The sequence below is a fragment of the Zootoca vivipara genome, chromosome 14 (genome assembly GCF_965207765.1).
Source record: "Zootoca vivipara chromosome 14, rZooViv2.hap1.1, whole genome shotgun sequence".
Lineage (NCBI taxonomy): Eukaryota > Metazoa > Chordata > Lepidosauria > Squamata > Lacertidae > Zootoca > Zootoca vivipara.
In genome coordinates, this window is record NC_142597.1 from 32,767,958 (window position 1) to 32,782,665 (window position 14,708).

Sequence of the window (14,708 nt, forward strand, 5' to 3'; positions counted from 1 at the left end):
GGCAGGACTGTATATGCATTACTATACCACACAACTGCCGGTTTGTTTAGTCCAGGTACGTAAAAAGGCCGCACCAAACAAACCTCAACATTTTCTTCTAACCCAAGTGTCACAGTGGCCGGAGTGGGCTACTTCAGAGTAACGACGCTACACAGCTCTGCATTTTATTCTTTTATTGGTGCTGCGTATTTACAGTGCTGAAGTCATTGCTATTTACACGGAGTGATGTGGTCAGTCGGTTCCAGAACCTCCGAATGGCTTTTGGCGCGTCTTTCTCCAACACAAAAGCTTTGGCAGACCCATCCTCTTTCCCCTCCTCTTTCTGTGTAATTCCGGAGTTGGGGGGATGGGTCTCCCCCCCTTATTCGCCCCTTCCTGTCCCACCTGGGACCCTGGCTCCTCTACCTTGCCTGAGCCTCGGACACGACTTCCTGCTTCCCCATTGGAATCGGAACTCTCTCTGCTTTCCCCTGTGCTCGGGGATGGGCTTGAACTCAGGAGGGGAGGGACTTCGCGATATCCCCTGTCCCTCACATCCACCCCCCTCCCAAGCTCTCCTTCACCCCTCCCCAGGTCCCCCCCAGGTGTCGGTGACGACTGGAAGCCTAAGAACTCAGTGCTTTCCGAGCCCGTTGGTGTGAACACCTCCCCCCAGTCCTGCGAGCCCCCCCCTTCCGCCTGGGAGGACGGGAATCCCAAAAAGTCCGTGGCGTCAGAGCTGGTAGGGGTAAAAATGTTCTGCCAATCTGCTCCTTCCTCTGACTGGGTGGATCTCGGTGACACCCATACCTCATCCTCTGGTTCCTCAAACTCCGCTTCCCAGCGCCATGGTGAACTGCTCTCCCGTGCTTCCTCCCCCTCCCCCTCCCTTTCCATGTGCCAGGGCTTGGGTCTATGGGGAAAGAGGGCGTGAAATTCTTCTACCAGGAATTCCTCCTGTATCTGAGTGGCTGGGACCCATTCATTCTGGGACGGTGGAGCATCCTCCCATGCCATGAGGTACTCCAGGCCCCCCACCCCCCTCCTTGAGTCCAGGATGGCCGTGGCCTCATTGAGTTGCTCCCTGCCTTCTCTCTCCCCCCCTCCCTCAGGGGTTTGTTCGCTGCCTCGGAGCCTGCTGCTTTCCCTGTACGGCGACAGCAGCGATCTATGAAACACTGGGTGCACCCTCAGGTCCTCTGGCAGTGCCAGCCTGTATGCCACCGGGTTGACCTGTTGCGTGACCGTGAAGGGGCCCAACCTTCTGGGCGCCAGCTTTTTGCACCTCCCTCTGATGGGAAGGCCCTCCGAGGACAACCAAACTTTGTCCCCCACCCTAATGACCTCCCCCGGTCGCCTGTGGCGATCTGCCCCCTTCTTGTACGCTTCCTTGGCTCTCTCCAAGTGTTCTCTAAGCTGCTGGTGCACCGTCTCCAGTTCCTCTGCCCAATCCTCAGCCTGTGGGCCCTCCTCCTCCTCCTCCCCCTCCCTCTCTGGGAAAGATCTGAGGTCGCGCCCGTAATTGGCCTTAAAGGGCGACACCCCTGTGGAGACGTGCACCGCATTGTTGTAGGCAAATTCTGCCAGTGGCAGGCGATCCACCCAGTCCGTTTGCCGCTGGCTGACGTAGCATCTCAGGTACTGCTGCAGAATGGCGTTGACCCTCTCCGCCTGTCCATTGGTCTGCGGGTGTCTAGCCGTCGACAAGCTGACCTCCACCTGCAGGAGGTTCATGAGCCGCCGCCAGAACCTGGAAACAAATTGGCGGCCACGATCCGAAATAACCCTTAAAGGTAATCCATGCAGTCTGAATACGTGATCCACAAACAGTTTGGCTGTCTCCTCTGCAGAGACCGCCCTGGCACACGGTATAAAGTGGCACATTTTGGACATGAGGTCCACCACCACCAACACTGCGGTCTTGCCCCTGGAAGAAGGCAGATCTGTGATGAAGTCCATGGACACCACTTCCCACGGCCTGTGTGGCGTGGCTAAGGGCTCCAGCAATCCCGGTGGCGCTGCTCTGACCACCTTTGCCCGCTGGCAGGTGTCACAGCCCCGTACATAGTCTCTAACATCTTCCCGCACCCCTGGCCACCAGAAGTGTCTCATGACTAGGTGAGCGGTTTTGTCCCTCCCAAAATGACCCGCCGTTGGGTTGTCGTGCATCTGCTTGAGGACCGTACGTCTAAGCTGGGTGGTGGGCAGGTACAGTGCACCCTTGTAGAAAAGCAGCCCCCTGCGTTCTGCAAAGTCTTTTGCCTGCTCCCCCCCCCTCTCAGTTCTCTGAAGATGCGGTTGGCAAATTCATCCGCTGCCGTCAGTGCTGTGATTTCCGCCTCGCTCACCACTGCTGCTCCGCAGGACCATGCTGACGGGGGGAAAATGTGTCTGGGTGCCGGTGGCGCCTCCTCCTCCATGTACTCTGGCTTGCGGGAGAGGGCATCCACCCTGACATTCTGCTCTCCCGGGATGTAGTGTATGGAGAAGTTGAAGTTCGAGAAGAACTCTGCCCACCGTATCTGCCGCTGGTTGAGCACCCTGGCAGTTCTCCAGAACTCCAGGTTCTTGTGGTCTGTGCACACCTGGATGGGGTGCTTGGCGCCCACCAGGAAGTGTCTCCAGTGCTGGAACGCAGCGTGGATCGCAAGAAGTTCCCGATCAAACACCGTGTAGTTTCGCTCTGGCTGGGTCAACTTCCTGGAGAAGAAGGCACAGGGTCTCCACTCTCTGTTGGCGTCCAGTTGCAACAAAATGGCGCCCACAGCTTTATCAGAAGCATCTGTCTCCACGCGTAGGGGCGCGTCCTGAACCACGTGGAACAGGTTCTGGTCTGAGGCGAACACCCTCTTGAGGCTTTCGAACGCTGCTTGCGCCTCTGGTGTCCACCTGAACTTCTGCTTGCCTCTCAGGCAGTCAGTGATGGGAGCCGTAACGCGAGAGAAGTTCTTGATGAACTTCCTGTAGAAGTTGGCGAAGCCTAGTAGGCGTTGGGCATCTTTGCGCGTCCTGGGGCTGTGCCAGTCCAGGATGGCCTGCACCTTGTCCTTGTCCATCGCCAGCCCCTTGTCTGACAGCTTGTAGCCCAGGAAGTCCACCTCCTTGGTGTGAAACTTGCACTTCTCCAGCTTCACATACAGGTGGTTCTCCTTCAGGCGCTGCAACACCTCCCTGACATCTTTCACATGCTGCACTGGGTCATCGGAATAGATAAGGATGTCATCCAGGAAGACCAAGCATTTCCTGAAGAGGAGGGACCCCAGGACGTGGTGCATGAAGGCCTGGAAGCATGCTGAGCCCCCTTGCAACCCGAAGGGCATCACCAGATATTCAAAAGAGCCCAGAGGCGTGAACATCGTGGTTTTCCATTCATCGCCTTCCCGGATCCTGATTAAGTTGTACGCCCCCCTCAGGTCTAGCTTGGTGAAAATCTTGCCCCTGCGCGCTGCTGTCAACAGATCGTCCACTCTGGGCATGGGGAAAGCCACTGGCTCTGTCACTGAATTCAGCCGTCTAAAATCCACCACAAGACGGCGCTGTTGCGTGTCTTTCTTGTCCACCCAGAAGACTGGGCTGCCCCCTGCTGCCTTGCTTTCTCTGATGAACCCCCGCTTGAGGTTCTTGTCGATGAAAGCGCGCAGATCCTCCAGTTCCTGGTCTGACATGGTGTACAGCTTGGCCGGGGGTATAGTAGCCCCTGGCACCAGGTTGATCTGGCAGTCAAAAGGCCTGTGTGGGGGTAGGTGGTCGGACTCCGCTTCGCTGAAGACCTCCTGCAGGTCCCAGTACGGCTTGGGTATCGCCTCACCCCCTTTGACGTGCATGGTGGCCACCGTGGCTATCGGAGGCCCCTCCCCTGGTTGGTGCTGCATGCAATGTTCCAGGCAAAAGTCCGATCCAAAAGTGATGCATCTCTGGTGCCAACTGATGGAGGGGTCGTGGCGCGCCAGCCAGCTCATGCCCAAGACGATGGGGGGGGTCTGAGATGGTGGTGACGTTGAATGCCAGTGTCTCTGAGTGCCTTCCCACCGTCATTTTCATGGGGGGGGTTTGATGAGTGATGGCCCCTCCCAGCAGCTCTCTGCCGTCAATGGTCGCCACGTGCAGAGGAAAATCCAGCTGCAGAAGCTGGATCTGGTGCTCTTCTGCAAAGTTTCTCGAGAAGAAGTTCGCTGACGCCCCACTATCAATTAGGGCGAGGACCGTCAGGAGATAGCCATTTGGGAGCGTGAGCGTCACTTCTAGAACCACTCCTGCTCTGGGAGGGGTGGGCTGGCTCCGCTCCTCTCTGTGCGGGTGGGTGGGCTGGGGCTGTTGTCTGCTGACTGTGCCTGGCTGCTGCCCCTTGTCTCCTGCAGCCAGGCTTTCCCGTTTCCCTGCTGTGGTGCTGCGTCAGTGGGGGAGGGCACAACCGTTCCCGCCTTTCCTTGCCACTCCCTGCGATGTGGGCAGTCTCTGACGAGATGCTGGGGGGAGTTGCAGAGAAAGCAATTCCCACCCCTTCCCTCCTTGCGTCTTGGCGCCGCTGGGGTTTGAAAAGCCCGCGCGCGCGCGCTATCAATCTGCATGGGTTCCTGGTCCTGGCTGGCCCCAGGCGTGGCTTGAAAGGGTTGTTGAGGGAGTGGCTTCTCCTGCGACCGTGGGAACCAAGCCCGCTTTGCGCGCGTTGCTTGCTTGTCGCTCCACCGGGATTCCTGTCGCACCCCCACCGCCAGAGCCGCTTTGCTCAGCTGATCCATATTACTGGGCTTTGGACCTCTCGAGAGCTCATCCTTCACCTCCTCATGCAACCCCAAGTAGAACGCCGCTTGCATTGGGGGTGACTCCAGTTCCCACCCCAATCTGTGCACCAGCATGGTGAATTTTGCCCAATACGCGCGAACTGTCATATTTCCTTGGCGTAAATTATGAAGTTCCTCCTTAGTCTGGTCCATATGACTATCGGACGAATACATCGTTTTCAAACCTTCTAGAAATAGTTTGACATTCTTCATGCAAGGATTCTTTGTTGCGATTAACGGTCTTAGCCACTCCCTGGCTGCCCCGGTAAGGTGCTCCACAATAAACGCTACCCTGTGCTCATCATCAGGGAACTCATCGTGGTGCAGCTCAAGAGCATACACAATCTCAGTCTCAAAGCCCTGATATTCCCTCGGGTCTCCATTGAACTTGCTTACTAGGGTCCCGGCTCTCCTTCCTGGCAGCACTTGGACTTGGGGTGCCCCTCCCGCCTTGGTTTTCTCTGCATCCAGCTTGTTTTGGAGGTCTACCGCCACCGCCCTTAATTCCTGCTCTCTTTCCTGTAGCGCTCTCACCTGTTCCGCAAGTTGTAGCCGGTCGTCCTGGACCTTCTTAGTCTCTTCTTTAGCTGCCTTCAATTCCCCCTGCGCCTGCAGCGACAGCTGCTGCAGTTCTTGCTGGGCTTGCTCCGCGATCTGCCGCCATCTCTCCGCCTCTGACACGCTCATCCCGGCAACTCCAAAGTAGCCCAAAAAAGGATTCGGAGGTTGCTGTCACAGTGGCCGGAGTGGGCTACTTCAGAGTAACGACGCTACGCAGCTCTGCATTTTATTCTTTTATTGGTGCTGCGTATTTACAGTGCTGAAGTCATTGCTATTTACACGGAGTGATGTGGTCAGTCGGTTCCAGAACCTCCGAATGGCTTTTGGCGCGTCTTTCTCCAACACAAAAGCTTTGGCAGACCCATCCTCTTTCCCCTCCTCTTTCTGCGTAATTCCGGAGTTGGGGGGATGGGTCTCCCCCCCTTATTCGCCCCTTCCTGTCCCACCTGGGACCCTGGCTCCTCTACCTTGCCTGAGCCTCGGACACGACTTCCTGCTTCCCCCATTGGAATCGGAACTCTCTCTGCTTTCCCCTGTGCTCGGGGATGGGCTTGAACTCAGGAGGGGAGGGACTTCGCGATATCCCCTGTCCCTCACACCAAGAAAAATGATATTAGTATAAGACATGTAATTAGAATAGAAATTTTAAAAAATCAAGCAAATAATTGTAATAACTACCGTAATAAAACACTGCTATAATTATATATAATAAATTTTTGGTTTCATTCGCCTTTTCCGTGCTGAATTGTCACAACCTGGACGACCATGGCTTGCCCCCCCCCCTAGATTTGTTCCTGGGTACGCCCATGCGGTGTTCAGCTTCCAGGTCATGTGGCCAGCATGACTAAGCCGCTTCTGGCAAACCAGAGCAGCACACGGAAACAGTGTTTACCTTCCCGCCGGAGCGGTACCTATTTATCTACTTGCACTTTGATGTGCTTTCAAACTGCTAGGTTGGCAGGAGCTGGGACCAATCAATGGGACCACCAATCTTTTTCTTTCCCCTCTTCTTCCCAGCACACCTTGCTAAAAGACTCTCTTTTCCTGTCACTTCACCCACAGTTACCCTGGTAACCTGCCTGCCCAGGCCCAAGAATTCTTCTTACATGGGGCATTGGCACCTTTTGTCATGTTCATCCCTCCATCCCAGGTGTGGCCCTGGCTTGGAAAGGAAGCTTAGCTTGTTTCCCCCCACTAGCCTGCAATTTCCCCTTCAATATACTCCAAATAATCAAAATCTGACCATTTATTTATTTCTAGGGTTTAGGGCCCAACCCCATCTATAACAATATATTGGTGTGAGGGAAGGGAAATTTTTTGATTCAGTTTGTACTTAAAAGGAAAATCTACAATATGTCCACATTTCTCCATATTTTGCAAAGCAGTTCTCCTGCTAAGTAATGTCTACGAATGTGTGTAAAGTGCATTTATAAGTAAACCTGGCCAAAAAAACCCACCACCAAAACTAAATAGCATTATTTACAGGTAGGTAGCCATATTGGTGGTCTGAGTCGAAACAAAATAAAAAAATTCCTTCAGTAGCACCTTAAAGACCAACTGAGTTTTTATTTTGGTATGAGCTTTCGTGTGCATTATATTAGGGAAAATGTAAATCTTAGGGAAATAGACCCATTTCCAATTCTGGAAAAAAGGTGGTGGCCAGAAGAGAATAAAAAATAAAAATTAGAAGGAATGCATTTTTCTGCACAGGTGAAAAGGGAATTGCGCAGAGACATTCCTCTGTGGCCATCAGAGCTGGAGGTTTCAAAGCCCCTGACACAGAGCATTTCGCTGGCAGTTCAATACCGACAGCTGGACATTTTAAAATTGCACGCAGGTGTCGCCTCGCAGTCAAGCATTGAGTGCACATTGACGTAGCTGGTGCAATCAAGTTGCAGACGGTCCCCCAGGAGCCCCCTGACCAGTCTGGGGGGGGGGGAAGGCAGAGCGGGAGAAGCAGGCCAGCGATGAAGGCGAGGCCTTATATGGTCAGTGCTGCTGCAAAGGCACAGAAGAGCCTCTCTGTATGGTTGGGCGGGGAGGGGGGGAGACAGGGGAGAGAACAAAGCCGGCAGCCCAAGGCACCAAGATTAAGAACGAAGATCCTCAGGAGAGCCTGCTGCCACATCAGGCCAATGATCCGTCCATCTAGTCTCACAGTGGCCAGCCAGACGGCTCAATGGGAAATCCGCAAGCAGGACCTGAACACTAAAAGCTCTTTCGTCCCTCCTGTGGATTCCAGCAACTGCCATTCAGAAGCATTGCTGCTTCCACCATCCTGTGTCTTGATGATTAAGGGCTACAGTAAATGGTTCTGAACAGTGGCGTAGCATGGGTTGCCAGTGCCCGGGGCAAGGCTAATATTGCGCCCCCAACAACCCATGGTTCCTGCCAGGGCGGGGCAGCGGCGATGTAAGTGGGGAGGGGTCTTCCCAGCAGGGAGAGGGAAGCTGGGCAGGGGACAGTGACAGTGGTCGTATATTTTACCATTATTATTTATTTCATGGGTTTTTTACACCGCTAGATTGTTTTTTTAAAAAAACAAAACAAAACCTCAAAGTGGTTTATTTTCCTTTTGAAATTCTGCACCCGGGGCAACAGCCCCTTTGCTCCCCACCCCTCTATGCTACACCATTGGTTCAAAACCCCAGTTGCACAGGAGATGAAGCCTCCTCGCTCCTAATGACTGACCAGGAAAGGAGGCCTTGGGTTCGTAGTTGGTGGGTCATTGAAGATGTTGGCCCAACCGTGGAAAAGGCAGATTCCATGCTTGGGATAATTGGGAATGGAACTGAAATGAAGGCAGCCAGGTTCGGAATGGGGTTATACAAATCCGCTACGTTTTTGGAGTGCTCTGGTTGCCTCACTGCAAAAAGGAGTTGGAAAATGTTCAGAAAAGGGCCACCCAAATGATGGAGCAACTTCATTATGGGGAAAGGTTGCAGAGTTTGGGCCTTTTAAGTTCAGAGAAAAGGTGAGTAGGAGCTGACATGGTGAAGGTTTATGGAGAAAGTGGATAGAGTAAAAGCTTTTTTTCCCTCCGTCTTTCATAACATCAGAGTTTATGGAGATCCCATGAAGGTGAATGTTGGAAAGTTCAAGCCAGACAAAAGAATATTGGTTGCTGGAAATCGCAGGAGGGCAGAGTGCTCTTGAGTTCAAATCCTGCTTGCGGGTTTCCCACAGGCATCTGTTTGGTCACTGCGAGAACAGGATGCTGGACTCAATGGGCCATTGGTAAAGTTTTCATAAAAATGCACAATTAGTGAAAACATACGGAAATGCCTAACAGTACAGAAAATTGATCTGCAAAAATGTGTATATGACTAAAATGCTGGTGCCTATTCTTATTTTTTTAACAGAAACAGAAATTGATGTGGAGGTGCAGAGAACTGAACTTTAGACGGGAAAAACAAAAACCTGAGATTAATAATATGGAAAGGTTTGCATATGCTTAGCAACAGCCCTGCATAAGCATGAGAGGCCGGGGTTGAAATCCCCACAAAACTGTAAAGCTCACTGGGTGGCTTTGCGCCAATCACTGCCTCTCAACCTGGTCTACCTCACAGGGTTGTTGTGATGATTGAGGAGGGGAGTGTGCCACCTTGAGTTCTTTGGGAGAAAAGGATGGGATGTAAATGCCATCAACCAACCAATTTAAATAGCAAGCAATTGCTTCCACTATCCAATAACGGTCTGGCATTTTCCAGGGCTTGAATTATTTCAGGGTGGTGGTTGCAAAGTAGTGTGTCCTCTTTTATTTTCCTAATGCCCTGCTTTTTACTGGAGTGTTTGAGGGTGTCGTTTGGGGGTTTCAAAACGTCCCCGCTGAAAACTTTCACCAGACATAGCCGCATTGTTTGCGCACAAAGCGCATGCTTGTTTTCTTTCATTCAGAGGGTCTGTGTGTCTCTGTGTGTGTTGGGGATGTTCGCATTTGTCCGGATAAGAAAGGAGAATACATTGCCATTGTGTTAGTTCATTGTGTCATTTACTGCCTTGTGTCCGCTCTGTCCGGGGGGCGGGGCGTATCCTTTTAAAGGGCAGGCGGGGAGAGGAGAAAAGAAACCGGGAGGGAAGTATCCGGCCCAGAGAAATCCGCACATGCCGCCTGTAGTGTTCTCTGTGACGGCAAGGCAATGGTTGTTAGGCAGGCCCAGAGACGCAAACCTGCATCTCTTGGGCTCGTTGCTAGGCAACAGTGGAGGCTTCTGGGTAGCCGCTGTTCCTGGTGAGATAAAAGATCTTCATATCATACCCTACAACATTTCTCCAATGTCTTATTCCACCACCATCATAATTTTATTATTTATACCCCCGCCCCTCCTCATGTGACGGGCTTAAAAAAGGGGGCTACTTAAAATGAGGCTGCATTTTAAATTTTAAAATTGTGTTTTAATTAATTGTTTTCTTTTCTTTATGTCTTATTGTAATTTTATTGGTGTTAGCCGCCCTGAGCCCAGTTTTGACTGGGGAAGGGCGGGGTATAAATAATAAAATTATTATTATTATTATTTACCTCAGCCACTCTGGGCTGCCTCCAACCTATATTAAAACATAATGAAACATTAAACAGTTTTTTTAAAAAAAAACTTCCCTATACAGGGCTGCTTTCAAATGTCTTCTGAAAGTTGTCGAATTACTTATCTCCTTGGCTCGGGGGTCGCATAACTCCACACCCTCCAAAATTTCTCTGATGAAGGCCCCCCCATGCAGTGCAGAGTTAAACTATGGAACTCACTCCTGCAGGAGGAAAAAGGGTATTGGTGGCTGCTAGCCATGGTGGCTGGGCTGCCTCTACAGTTGGAGGCAACTGTGCTTCTGAATACCAGTTGCTGGAAATGGCAGAAAAGAGGGAGAGTGCTCTTGTGTTCTAATCCTGCTTGCTGCTTTCCCACAGGCGTCTTGTTTGGGCCCTGAGAGAACAGGATCTGGATTAAATGGGCCACTGGCCTGATCCATCAGGAAATCTGATTATTTTTATTCCTTGAAGCAGGAAGCTTGCAAGAGACATGGGATTTCACCCCTTATTTGCCCAAATAAGCCATATTTAGAAGGGGGGGGGGAGGAAATGTGCTCTGCTCCGCATCTGCTTAAAGCCACATTTTCCTTTGTGCCGTGGGAGGCCCTCTGCACATGCTCAGGGGCCCACTGTTCAAGGAGTGCCTCTTCAAACCTGCAGGCCCCTCAGGGCTCACCCGAAGAGCCTTTGCCCCCAAATCACACCGTCTCCAGATGCTCGTCTCGGGACACACTTCCCGGCTTCCGAAAGCCGCCTCTTAATTTGAGAAGTCCAGATGGTGGACTTAGCTGGGGCGTTTTGACCCGGCGGGCCTTAATACAGGATGTGACTGACGGCCTGGGCTTGACCCAGCTGCAGTTACATAAAGCCCCACATGCATGCAGCAGGCGCAGGAAAATATGTGTGAACTCTCTCCTCCTCCTCCTCCCCTCCCTCCCCAAATCCTTCTGCCACAAGGCAGGAGGGGGGGGGGAGACTCTCCCTCCCTCCCCAATTTGTTCCAGCCTTAGCAACAGACTGGTGATTTGGCAGCCAGCTGCTAGCTCCCTCTCCCTCATTGGCTGCCGAGATTGCGCAGGGATTGGCCACAAGCAATGTGTGCGAGTGTGCTTGCACACTGGGAATTGTGTGTCTGGCCCAGAACAAAGGGCGTGGCAGGCTGGGAGGCTGCTGCTGCTATTGCGGTCCTCGTCCCAATGCAGATTTCCGAGGGATCAGGCCGCTCTGCGTCCGCTGCACCAGAGATGTGGTGCAGAGCAGGATGTGCCCCTCTGGGGGCGGAGGGCAGGCAAACCAGCAGAAAAGGCTTGGCCGTGGTGTTGTCTGTGCTCTCTCGCTCTCCAGCACTTCACAGATGGAAACAGGAATATTCCTCTGTGCTGGTAACGGCTGAAAGCTCTTATCTGACAGCCCAGATGATGTCCTTGCTTGCCCAGCAAAGCTCCTGCGCTGGACCAGTTACTAAAGGACAAGTGTCCTTTGCACACTTGGGCAAGGTGGAAGGAAGGAAGGGAGGAAGGAAGGAAGGGAGGAAGGGAGGAAGGGAGGGAGGGAGGAAGGGAGGGAGGGAGGGTGGTCTGGACTGCATCTGTCCCTTTAGCAGCACCTAGACAGGCTAGTGAAGCTCTTCCAGGACAGGGCCATAAACTGCATCACCTACCAATTGTAGAATTGATGGGCTGGAAGGGACTCTAAGGGTCATCTAGTCCAACCCCCTGCAATGCAATAATTCTTCCTGTGCATCAATTTGCTCTTCAGGCACAGGTATATCAGCCAGTTTAAAAGTTTGAGCTTTTTTCTTTTCTTTTTAAAAAAGATTTTATTGAAGTGAATCAAAGAAATCAATAAAGCTAAAAGGTGAAGGTAAAGGACCCCTGGATGGTTAAGTCCAGTCAAACTTGACTATGGGGTGCAGCGCTTCAGGCCAAGGGAGCCGGCATTTTAAACAAATCAATACAATAAAAACAATAGAAGTACCCCAAAAAGCAGTGCAGTATATGAGACTTAATATTAGGTGTGTATTTCTTTATTGCAGTTATAACCCACCTTTTCCCCCCAAAGAGCTCACGGTGGCACACACGACTCTCCTCCTCTCTTCCCCACCCAACAACAACCCTGTGAGGTAGGCATGGCTAAGAGGAAATGAGTATCCCAAGGTCACCCAATGAGCTTCATGGCTGAGTGGGGATTCACCCTGGTCTCGCCCAGGTCCCGGTCTGACACTGACCACTCAAGTCCATTAAGAAAGCTACATTTCATGTTGTACTGTAGGGAATGAGTTCTGTAGACAAGATAAAATCCCACCAAAAAGTTTATGATTTATCAGGGTCCTCCAAGCCTCTGGCATTATATAATTTATTAGTCTCCCCCCACCCCAACTTCTTAGTATTATTTATTGAATTTATATACCACCCTATACCCTGATGCTAAACTCCACGTATTTTTTTATACCAAAGGAAAAGTTGCATGTCCTGTAAGGTTTTCCATTTTGGGCGGCAACTGAGGTCCTGGCAGCTGCCATCGTCCTGTTAAGAGAGCTGAAACCTTGCAGCTAATCGTCCCATGTATTTAGCAAACAGAACTGTGGTGAAATTGGAATGGGATGTTTGAGTCCTTTGACTATTGCTTGACAAACCATTATCCAGAATTTGAATACCTGTGGGCAGAAAAGGTGTCTCTTTTTCCACAGCTAAAACACTGGCATTGCCAATTGTAACCCCGAGCTCATTAGACCTAATAAATCCAATTTACGGCCTGGTGCAGGCAACAACAAAAAAAGAGGATGGGGAGTTTGTCAAGTACCTTTGCCAGCTGATCAGCCTGTGACACCTGGCTGATTAGTTTTTAATCTCTAGGCCAGTTGCCAAATGGGAGGGTGGGAAAACAGTTTCCTTCGCCATCTGATTTCCTCATGCCTGTTGTTATTATTTTTAATAGTTGAAGTGTGTGTGTGCTTTTAATGCTTTTCTGATTCAATAGCTCAGTTGGTTAGAGCATGGTGTTGATAGCACCAAGGTCGCAGGTTCAATCCCCATATGGGACAGTTGCATATTCCTGCATTGCAGGGGGTTGGACTAGATGATCCTCAGGCTCTCTTCCAACTCTACAATTCTATGATTTGCCCAGACTCCACTTGCCTGCCTTCTTACTTAAAAGCAGTCGGGAGTTGGCTCTGCCTGTCATTATCTCTTGCACCCCCTACTGGTGGTCTCCCTGCTTTTCACCCTATCAATCCCAATGGACACCAGATGTAGGTGGTAATATTTGGGGGTGGGGGCTGTAGCAAGCATAACATATTCTTAATGTTATAAAAGAGGGCTCTTCTGCTCAGGACCAGGTCCTGCTTGTGGAAGATGGGGCTCGTCAACCTGGGAAGGGAGCCCATTTAGAAGGAAAACTGATCTGAAACCTGCACTGCCTTGCAGGATATCTTTGGGAGAAGGAAAGGCACAAATCCGAATTCCTAAGAGGCTCTTTCCAGCAACTCCTGCAACCAGGCTGCCCAATGGACACATTGCTCTGCTTTCCTTTGGACCACATCAGTGAGGCCGAGAGGGGTGGGGTCTTGTTTTCTGGGCAGCCCCGGACCTACATACACACTGTTGCCCAGGCTTGCACCCGAGGAGGTAACTTCTGTGCTGCTAACGCAAGCAGATCTCTGCAGGACAGAGGTGCTCTCGAGTGTGCAATACCAGTAGCAGCCTGTAGGTGGCAGCGCCGCCGAGCAGACACCCAGGCGGGGATTGGAAGCTGATGCTGCAGCAGCAGCCGGCAGCTCCCTTGCCGTGCAGGAGAAGTGAAGGGGGAGAATTGCGCCTGCGCAGCTGGGAGGGAGGGGGAATTTCTGCATTGCAGCGAGGTCCGTTTTGCAAGAAACTGGGGGTCGGAGGGACCCCATGTAAAGTGAGGCACTGAAAAGGAGCTGGCAGCATGGCTCAGATCCCAAGACAAGCACACCCATCTCCCCATGGTGATGTCATTAATGAAATTTGTTTTTTGGCGGTCCTGTCTGTAACAAGAGGCAGAAACCCAACAGGTGTAGCTTTCCTCTCCAAGCGATTCCAAGCTCTGTGTGTGTGATGGCATGGAAAGCGCTTCTGCAAAGAATCTTTCTCGCCTTCTCCCTTTTTATCCCTCCCAATAGCACAGCGAAGTATGTTCAGCTGGGTGACAGTGACTGGCCAAAGATCCAGAAGTCAATTTTCACGGTTAAGTGGGGATTTGAACCCAGCTCTCTATCTCTGGTTCTACACCTTATTAGCCTATTCAAGTGGTGGTGGGAGGGAGCAAGAGATTCCTAAGAGGGTCGAATGCTGACAGGAGTTAAGTCCCCAACAGCATGTAACACCTGTGCTCAGAGACCTGGAGTCATATAACGCTTGCTCCATGTTTGTAAGAAATCAAACTTCTAGTTTGGCGGCACCCACACTTTGGAACTCCCTGCCTATTGAAATCTGCCAGGCACCTTCACAAAACATTTTTCTTTAGGGCAAGCTGACCCAGACATGTAGAATGTCAGCATGTGTTTAAATCTGGTTTTTAGCTTATCTTTTGAACGTTTTAAATAGTTCCTTTTAACAGATTATTATTATTGTTGTTGTTGTTGTTGTTGTTGTTGTTGTTGTTGTAAACGGATTTGAATTTTTTTCTTACAATCAGGCGGTATATAAAGTTTATATACTGCATTCTCAACAGCTGCCCAGAGAAGGAGGTCCCACCTTTAGGAACTGCTTCTAGCACTGCCCTCTAATTCATTTCCAGCATGACAGCCTTTCTGGTGTTTAAAGACAGCCATCATGTCATTTCTTAAATCTTTGCTTCTCCATGCTAAGTGTAGCCAGTTCTTTCAACTGACCTCATTGGAC